This window comes from Cebus imitator, unplaced genomic scaffold, assembly GCF_001604975.1.
Source record: "Cebus imitator isolate Cc_AM_T3 unplaced genomic scaffold, Cebus_imitator-1.0 Scaffold148, whole genome shotgun sequence".
NCBI classification, from domain to species: domain Eukaryota; kingdom Metazoa; phylum Chordata; class Mammalia; order Primates; family Cebidae; genus Cebus; species Cebus imitator.
Window position 1 is genome coordinate 933966 of NW_016107463.1, and position 9413 is coordinate 943378.

Genomic DNA, 9413 nt, shown 5'->3' on the forward strand with positions numbered 1-9413 from the left:
ATACCCATTTTTAGACTGCATTCTAGCCCGGGCAATAAAGCAACACCCCAGTTCTCTCTCCCTCTCCCTTTTCCTCATTCTTCCTCTCCTTCATTTTTTCTTTCTTTCTTTTTTTATTCTTTCTCTTTCTTCCTTTCTCTCTTTCTTAAAAAAATTAAATAAATAAAATAAATAAAAATAAAAATGAGCAAAGTACTTGGATCGTTATTTCTTCAAAAAGAACATGTAAATGACCAAGTTTATGTAAAGATGCTATATCCTACTAATTCCTAGGGTCTGAGTATTTGTGTCTCCCTAAAGTGCGTATGTTAAAATTCTCCCACCAAATTGATGGTATTAGGAAGTGGGAACCTTAGGTGATTAGGCTGTGGGGGTGAAACCCTCATGAATAAGATTAGTGTGCTTATAAAAATAGTCCTGAGAGAAACCACTCACCCCTTCTTCCATGTAAAGACAGAAGTCAGCAGTCTGTAACCCAAAAGATGGCCATCACCAGGACCTAACCATGGTGGCACTTGAATCTCAAATTACAGTCTCCAGAACAATGTAGAATTAATTTATAATGTTTACAAGCTATCCAGTTTGTGATATTTTGTTATACCAGTCCAAATAGACTATGATGCTAATCACCAGGGAAATGCAAATCAAAATTGTAATGACTGGCAGTGCCACCAAATGCACACAGTTGGTGCATGCCCACCCACCAAGACCTAATATCTGGCCTGCCTGGAGCTCTTCACCCCCAGAAAAGCCCCACCACTGTCTGCACAAATACCCACAGTCTAAAAAATTCAGACACCTGTAGACACTACTGACATTGGTTACAGCCAAAGAAGTCACCGAGACTGCACTACTGTGCATGCCCAGAAATAAAGCCAAAACAACCTAAAATAAAAAAATAAAAAAATAAAATAAAAAAAGATTCCAATCAGCCTGAGTCAACAAAATAAGAAAGTCCCTCTGTTTTAAACCTAAAAGGAAAATAACTGTGAACTAACCAATCCACATTTTGTTCTCTGTTTCTATTCTCTTTAGCCCTTTTCTATCTACAAAGCTAATCCCCTCTGCTCAGCTCATCATAGTACTCACTCTATTTTATAGAATGAGATGTTCCTCAATCTAGAATCACAAATAAAAGCCAGTACAAATTTTTAAATTACATTTGTTGTAATTTTGCCTTTTGACAAGTCACTTTGGAAAATAACTTGGCAACTAAATGTACACTTAACAGAAGCCCCAGTGATCCTACTCTTAGGTATTCATCCAAGAGAAATTAAACATAGGATAACACAAGACCTGTTTGTAAACTGTTAGCCATAACAACCAAAAATACTAAACAATCTGCTGTTGTTTGAATATGTCCCCCAAATTTTATGTGTTGGAAGCATAATTCCCAAATTCATGTTTAATGGAGGCATCCAGTCCTCCAAGTCTTTAAGAGGTAGACTTTCAGAGGTAACTAATATTAGATAACATCATCAGGATGGCGCCCCCGTGATGGCACTGGTAGCTTTGTAAGAAGAGGACGAGAGATCCGAGTTGACAAGCCTGCTCTTGGCCTCTCATCAGTTGTCCTCCTCCATGTTATGATACAGCAAGAAGGCCTTCGCCATATGCGGCCCCTCAACCCAGGACTTCCTAGCCTCCAGAAATTTAAGAAATATATTTCTTTTCCTTATAAATTACCTAGTCTGTGATATTCTGTTATAGCAACAGAAAACAGACTAAGACAATTTATACCAAGAGTGGACTCATTGCTGTAACAATGCCTGAAAATGTAGAATTGGCTTTAGAACTAGGTATTGGGCAACGGCTGGAAGAATTTGGAGAAGCAACCTAGAAAAAGCCTCAGTGGCCAAAAACAGAGAATTAAGGGCAATTTGGCAGGCATTCAGAGGACAGGAAGATGAGGGGAGGTCTGGAACTTCTTAGAGATCATTTAGGTGATCATCACCAGAATACTGATAGAAATATAAACAGTAGCCAGGCGCAATAGCTCACGCCTGTAATCCTAGAACTTTGGGAGACCGATGTGGGTAGATCACCTGAGGTTGGGGGTTCGAGACCAGCCTGACCAACATGGAGAAACCCCATCTCTACTAAAAATACAAAATCAGCTGGGCAAGGTGGTGCATACCTATAGCACCAGCTACTCAGAAGGCTGAGGAAGGAGAATTGCTTGAACCCAGGAGGCAGAGATTGCAGTGAGCCAAAATTATGCCACTGCACTCCAGCCTGGCCACAAGAGTGAAACTCCATCTCAAAAAAAAAAGAAAAGAAAAGAAAAATTTTAAAAATACAAACAGTAAAGGCTCTTCTGATGATGTCTGAGATGAAAATGAGCAACAAGATATTGGAAACTAAAATAAAAGTCATTCTTGTTATAAACTGGAAAAGAATTTGGATTGTGTCCGTACCCAAGGGATTTTTGGAATACAGAACTTAAGAGCAATGACTCAGGATACCTAGTGGAAGAAACATCTAACCAGTAAAGTATTCAAGCTGCTGCATGACTACTTTTACAGCTTACATTAAGCTACAAGAGAGGAAAATGATTTAAAGATGGAATTGATCATCAAAAGGGAAACAAAGCAGAAAGCTTTGGAAAACTCTTATCCTGACCATGTAAAGAGAAAAAAAAAAAAAAAAAAAGCAGTTCAGGACATGAAGGATATGGCCCAGAGATCATTTTCTAAGAAGATTAGTGCAGATAGAAGGAGTCACCAAGACAATGGAAGAAAGACCCTGAAGATATTTCAGAGATCTTCAAGGCTTCCCCTTCCATCACAAGCCCAGAGGCCCAGGAGGGCTGAATGATTTCAAGGGACAGGCCCAGGGCACCCTCTATGGGCTTACCGCCCAGAGCTCCCTTTGGTCTCTGCTCCAGGCATTACAGTGCAGGAATCCACAGCCTACTTAGCCATGTCTCAAGCAAGCCCAAGTACAGCTCCTTCCATAGCTCTGAAGGACACAAGTGATAAGCCTTAGTGGCATGAACATGGTGCTAATTTTGCACACACCCGGAATGCAAGAGCTATGGAGGCATGGCAGCCTCTACCTAGATTCCAAAGGGTTTATACACAGCCTGAGGTCCCAGGCAGAAACTGCCACAGGGACAAGGGTGCCGTGAAGAGGACCCTCTAGGATAATGCCTGCTGAAGCCATGGGAGTGGGACTGCCGCTGACACCCCAGAAATGTAAAACTACCAGTGTGCAAAGGCAGTCTGGGAGAGCTACAGGAATAAGACTCCAACCTGAAAAGGCTGAAGTGTGAGCTGAGCCCAATAAAGCTAAGGAAAGAGGACTTCTTGAGGTTTTTGGGGTTCACCCCCAAGCCCAGTGTGTCCAGGAGACAACACATGGGGTATAAGATTATTCTACAGTCTTAATATTTAGTGTCTGCCCTTTTGGGATTTCAGACTTGCTTGGGGTCTATTACCCCTTTTTTCCTGCCTATCTATCCCTTTTGGAATGGATATATTTACTCATGCCTGTTCCACTATTATATTTTGGAAGTAGATAACGTGTTTGATTTCACAGGCTCACAGCTGGAAGGGGTTTGCCTTGACTCTGAGATGACTTCGGACTTTGGGCTTGGACTTTCGACTTGGTGCTGGAACAAGTTACAAAATTTGGGACTATAGGGATAAAGTGAATGTATTTTGCATGTGGGAAGAACATGAGTTTTGGGGACCAGGTGTGAAATGCACATTGTACCCTATAAATATGTATAATTATGTGTCGATTTTTTAAACTGACATATTATACTGCTATAAAAATATGCTTCTAATAATGGTTTTCATTATACAAGAATGTTTGAATTAAAGTGTCTAGTAAAAATTGTTTTGAAAAATGAAGAAGAGGAAGAGAAACTTGAGCTGGTACACACACTCTCACCCTTCCCCATGGCGTGCCCCCACCATGTTATGCTGCGACAAGGCCCTTACCAGCTACAGCCTCTTAACCTTAGACTTCCCAGCCTCTAGAGCTGAAAGAAATAAACGTATTTTCTTTATAAATTACCCAGTCTGTGATTTTCTGTGATGGCAAAAGAAAGCAGACTTAAGACAACCCAAATGCCCATTAACTAGTGTATGCATAAATCAATTTTAGTATATCTATACAATGGAGTATATTCAACAATGTAAAAGAACAAACCACTGGCACCCAATGACATGAATGAATCTTAAAAGCATTATACTAAAGTGAAAGAGCTAATTACTAGAGAATGCAACTTCAAACTACCTGCTGCCCAAATTTTAGCAAAAGCGCTATTGTAAAAAAAAAAAATCGCATTTATATTTGAACCATACCTTCAGTCCGCCATTGCACGATATCAGTGATGAGCACATAATTTTGTCCAAGGACAAGTTTCAAAAAAGAAAAAAACATATTTGTAGGCTACCTTTACTTTATAAATTGTATATTCTCTTTCGATCAGAAAGTTAAATATCTGCAGCTCACCTTAAGCATTCACTTAACATTCCTTTAACTGAGGGTTTCAGATTATTTGCAAAGTTTCTTAAATGACACATGGAGTACATAGTACAGTATCTGGTTTCAGTGTTTTGCCCTTGAATAGATGCTGTTGGGTAAATATTCATATGTCTTCACTGTCCCACATAACTTAGACTTTATCTCTATGTCACATTTAGTTGCTTTCCCCAGCCCCTGCCTCTCTTGCCTCAGTCCACCTTGTCTCTCAGCAAGCTGTGTGGTTAACCAAACTGTCTACAGCCTCCTGATCAACTGATGGCTCACCATAGTGATGCTCACCACAATAATCTCATAACCCTGTTCTCAGTTCTAGATAGAAAAAAGGAAAAGAGGGTGCATACGCTTTCTTCATTGCAGCCAAGTAGAAATTCTCATCTTGAATCATAATATGGGTGAATTAAGCACAATCAGAGAGAAAAGCCATCCTCCTTGGTGACACTTCTCCTTCCTTCTAAGACACTTTGTCTACCCTCAGCATCAGCCTCAAGATGAGGGTTAAAGAAAAATTAAATAGGACAAAGTTTTCTCCACTTCTGGAAAAAGTGAAATATTCCACAGTCATTCATAACTTGATCTGTAATACTCCTGAATTCTTACCACAGTTGCAATTTTTCTAAATGTCTTCAAACACTTCTGCATCAACAAGTCTAAATAAGTTCTAAACAAAATAAGAAAGAATAATCAGAAAAAGGAAAGAAGAAAGAAGGGAAGGAGGAAGGGAGGGAGGGAAGTCCTATGAGGAAACTGCTGTTCCACATACATGACATTTCTAAGTGTTCATTTTGGATTACTCTTTAAATGCCTTAAAGTGGGCTTTGAGAATTTTACATCTAAGAGAAATAAGGTAAGATAGGAGTCCACACATGTGCTAAGTACTCAGATGTGACTTAAAGAATCGATTATCTTAATCGCTCATGTTTATGTAAGCAGCACATATTAGAAAATGGGTCCCAGTGTTTTGGGAAGCTGAGGAAGGAGAATTGCTTGAGGCCACGGGTTTGAGAATAACCTGGACAACATAGCAAGACCCCCTCCCCGTATCCAAAAACTACTTGTTTAAAAAGTTAACCAGGTATGGTGGCACACTTCTGTAACCCCAACTACTTGGGAGGAGGCTTAAGTGGCAGAATCACTTGGGCTCAGGAGTTTGAGGTTACTGTGAGCTATGTTGCACCACTGCACTCCATCCTGGGTGACCAAATGAGACCCTACCTCCAAAACACAGAAAGGAAAAGAAAATTAAGTTCATCCATCTTAAGCATAGTCATGACTCAGCTACACTATTCTTCCACTTTCTCATCTCTATTCAGATCAGTAGCAATTAAAGGACAAATTTTAGAGATATGTATTGTGTCTCAGTTTACAGAGTGATTTTTAATGGACAAATGCATGTGATTGACTGATTATTGTTTTTATTACATGTAAACATAACATGTCTAAAACAATGTAAACATAAGATAGATTATAAGGCTGAGGTAAATCCTGTTAAGGATATGTGTATTAAATTCATCAATATCTCTCAGCAACTCACAAAAAGGCTATGATTCCTGCGTGTTCTGTCACTTGAATAAGTTTAGGAACATCTGCCCCAATTGTCCCTATGCCTACTCTGCCATTTTTTTTCATTCTCTTCCAGACCCCAACCCCACCCTTATTCTCTTCTCACTCCCCAGAGCACCCTTCTGAGCTGAAGGCCTTCAACATGCATCTTTTCCGTGTTCACAACCCTTCTTTCTGCCTCGGAGGCACTCTTCCCCATGTCTGCTCTCTCACCCTCTGCCACTTCCTTGAAACTATGTGTGATTCCCTTTTCTCCTTGGTGTCTTTCATCTCCTTTTCTCCTTGGTGTCTTTCATCTCCTCTTCTCTGTGGGACCCTACTGCTGTAAAAGTGATTTATCCATCTAAGATGCTGAGAAGTTAAACGTCCCAAAAACTCTTTCTCCGACATTGACACATGGATCACCACCAACCATGTTTTAAGAAAAGTGATCCGATGAATAATGCTCCTGGTGTTTGTTTAGCAACCTCTCCCACAACATCAAGCAGCATCCCACTTCAAGACATGAGGACCAAAGGCAGCCTGTCTGCCCCAATTCTTTTAGGTTATGCTTCTGTGAAAGGATGTGCATGCTAAGTCTTCTTGGGTCTCAGGAGACTCTGAGAGCTACATCCTCAGTGCTCACATTGCCATGGTCACCTCATCGTGTAAATGAAGACAGCTGGGTTCTTCACCAAAACCAAATAAAATACTTGTTTTCTTCAATGGCTGAGTCACAGTGTTTTGTCATACAGCACCATTCCCAATCTTTATGGTAATTGCTGGAGCCACGATTGCATCTCTCACAGCCTGATATGATGACCAAGCAGTCAGAACCTGCCACCTCCACTTGCTCACCTCTCCTTGCCTCGTAAGCCCTTGTGTTTGGCTTCCATGACAGTAAAGCAATTAAAATGGATCTCTGCAACATCATCTTCTAATCATTTTTTGGAAAACATCTCCACTCTTGGTTTCCCCAACATTTCACTCTTCTGGTTATTTACTTCCATCTTGGTCACCTCTGAGATCCCCTTTTCCTCCCCCCAAGAAAATATCCCCCAAGGAGTTGTCTTCAAATCAGCTTTAGCAAAATGACACTTATTGGCCCAAGTGACTGGGAAGGAGAAGGGGCTACGGGACCTAAGGCCCAGGAACTAGAACTAAACTCTCCACCTACCAGGACGCTCACTGTCTACATCCATCTCTCATCTCTGCTTGCCCCTGCCTGAGTGTTAGCCTCATCTCCTCCTCCTGCAAAGAAACTCTGCTTATATAATGGGGAATGTGCCCAGGTGCAGCTCAGCTGTGAACTCCCAATGAAAAGAGAGCGCTTTCTTCTCCACTGTTGGCTGAGGATCTAGGTAGTTCCACTGTCTTGATGCTGCCACAGGAACCAATGGCCTTGGTGCAGAGTTCTTCCAATAAAAATGGTTTTTGTATACTGACATATCTCTGAGAAAATCCTAGAAAAGCTGAATAGGTAACAAAACTGGTCACCTTGAAGGATGCCTACTAGACACTGGAAGCAGCAATAACTCCTGATGGATGGGAGGACTCAGCCCGTGCTACATAATTTATCCTTCACACTCCCATGAGAATCTTATCCCAACCTTGCCAGGAACAGTCATTTTCCAAACCAGCATTGCCTGTACACCTGGAAACTTGCAGAAAAACCAGAGGAATGAGTGAGAGAATAAATAATAAAGGAATCATAACTTATAAAGACTTTTTTGTAGATACTAGTGATTGTTTGGAGGGTTTCTTGCCCAAGAGAAGCCACTGGTAAAGTTGTGAAGTTGAGAAAGACGTTATTTGGTGTCCTACCCTCTTCTTCCTGTCTCCTTTCCTCATCCTACAGACATCCAATGCCTCCATGGTAACTTTCACCATCAAAACCAAGGACTATAGATCCAAGGTCTCTCTACTTTTTTTTTCCCAAAAGAGAATTCCCTTTTATGGTGGAATAATCTCAGTTGGCAGTAAAGAAAGAGCACCTCACAAAACTAATTCACATTAAGGTGTGCATGACTAATATACCATCTTTCCCTGGTTTGTGGTTCTGAATCACAGATTATATTGACTCAATCACCAACTATCCCAAGGACTCCAGAACTTCTATTTCTGGACTTTACCTTTAGCTTCTTCCTACGAAACTGGATCAATATATCCAATTACCCATAGGCACCATATTTAATGTCTAAACTCATTGCCTTCTCTACCTGGAAAATGCGTGTCCTTAAATAGTGTCATCTTGGTTTTGAGTCATTGGCTCAAAACCCATTGGCTCCATCAGGCCCTGGAAAGTATTCCCAAACTCCTCCCTAACCTCAGCCTCTGCCCACCCCCAACCCCAATCAGAGATGAATAGTTACAAAATCCTACTGATTCTGTCTTTCTCTAGCCACCAGCCCCACTGATGTTTCAGAACTTCATTATTTCTTGCTTGAGTTTTAACAGTAACATTCAACCATAGCAGCTCCACACCATAGCAAACTGATCAAATCTGATCCAATCTCACCCTGTTACCAGAGGGAGCTCCCTAAAATGCAAAATTGATCATTTCACTCCCTTGCCTAAAACCTTCAAATAGCTTTCCATTATTTGGAGAAGGAAATCCAAATTTCTTAAAGGCCTAAGTTCCTTCACATTTTGGTCCCCATTTATCTCTTTGGTCCCATGTTCTTCTGCCTCCCTCACTGTACTTCATGTTCCTGCTTTGCCAACCATTCATATTTTCTGAGCATGGGATGCCATTCTGTGCCACTGTGCTCGTGCACATACTCTGCCTTCCAACCAAAAAGCCCTCTGCCTCCCAATCTTCCTAGTAAACTTCTATTCATCCTTAATTTTATTTATTATTTGTTTATTTATTTTTGAAACAGAGTCTCACTCTGTCTCCCAGGCTGGAGTGCAGTGGCATGATCTCAGCTCACTACAATCTCCACCTCCTGCGTTCAAGTGATTCTCATGCTCAGCCTCCCAAGTAGCTGGGATTAAAGGTGCCAGCCACCACACTCAGCTAATTTTTGTATCTTTAGTAGAGATGGGGTTTCATCATGTTGTCCAGGCAGGTCTCGAACTCCCAGCCTCAAGTGACCCACCTGCCTCGGCCTCCCAAAGTGCTAGGATTACAGGTGTAAGGTACCACGTCCAGCCCATTCATACTTTAGACGAAACACCAGTGTCACCTTCTCCGGCAACCCGTAGAGGACCTACCCTCTATCAAAGAACAACTCAGTGTCACTTTCTTTCATCTTGACTCTGTACTGCATATCTTTTTATATTGTTACATTTGTCACACTGTATTGGAACTGTTTTTTGTAGCCATGTAAAAAAAGAAATTTCTATTTAAAACCATAACCAACCTAATTGCTTTT

The 9413-nt window shown here is 41.0% G+C and overlaps 1 long non-coding RNA gene across 1 annotated transcript in view; it reads left to right on the forward strand.

The window, feature by feature from the left end:
* LOC119473308 overlaps window positions 1-9111 on the forward strand; it is a 40520-nt gene extending 31409 nt beyond the window's left edge. The window contains exon 3 of the long non-coding RNA XR_005202511.1: window positions 9075-9111. This is a non-coding gene — a long non-coding RNA (uncharacterized LOC119473308). The remainder of the gene's footprint in view (window positions 1-9074) is intronic.
* Window positions 9112-9413: the final 302 nt, after the last annotated feature.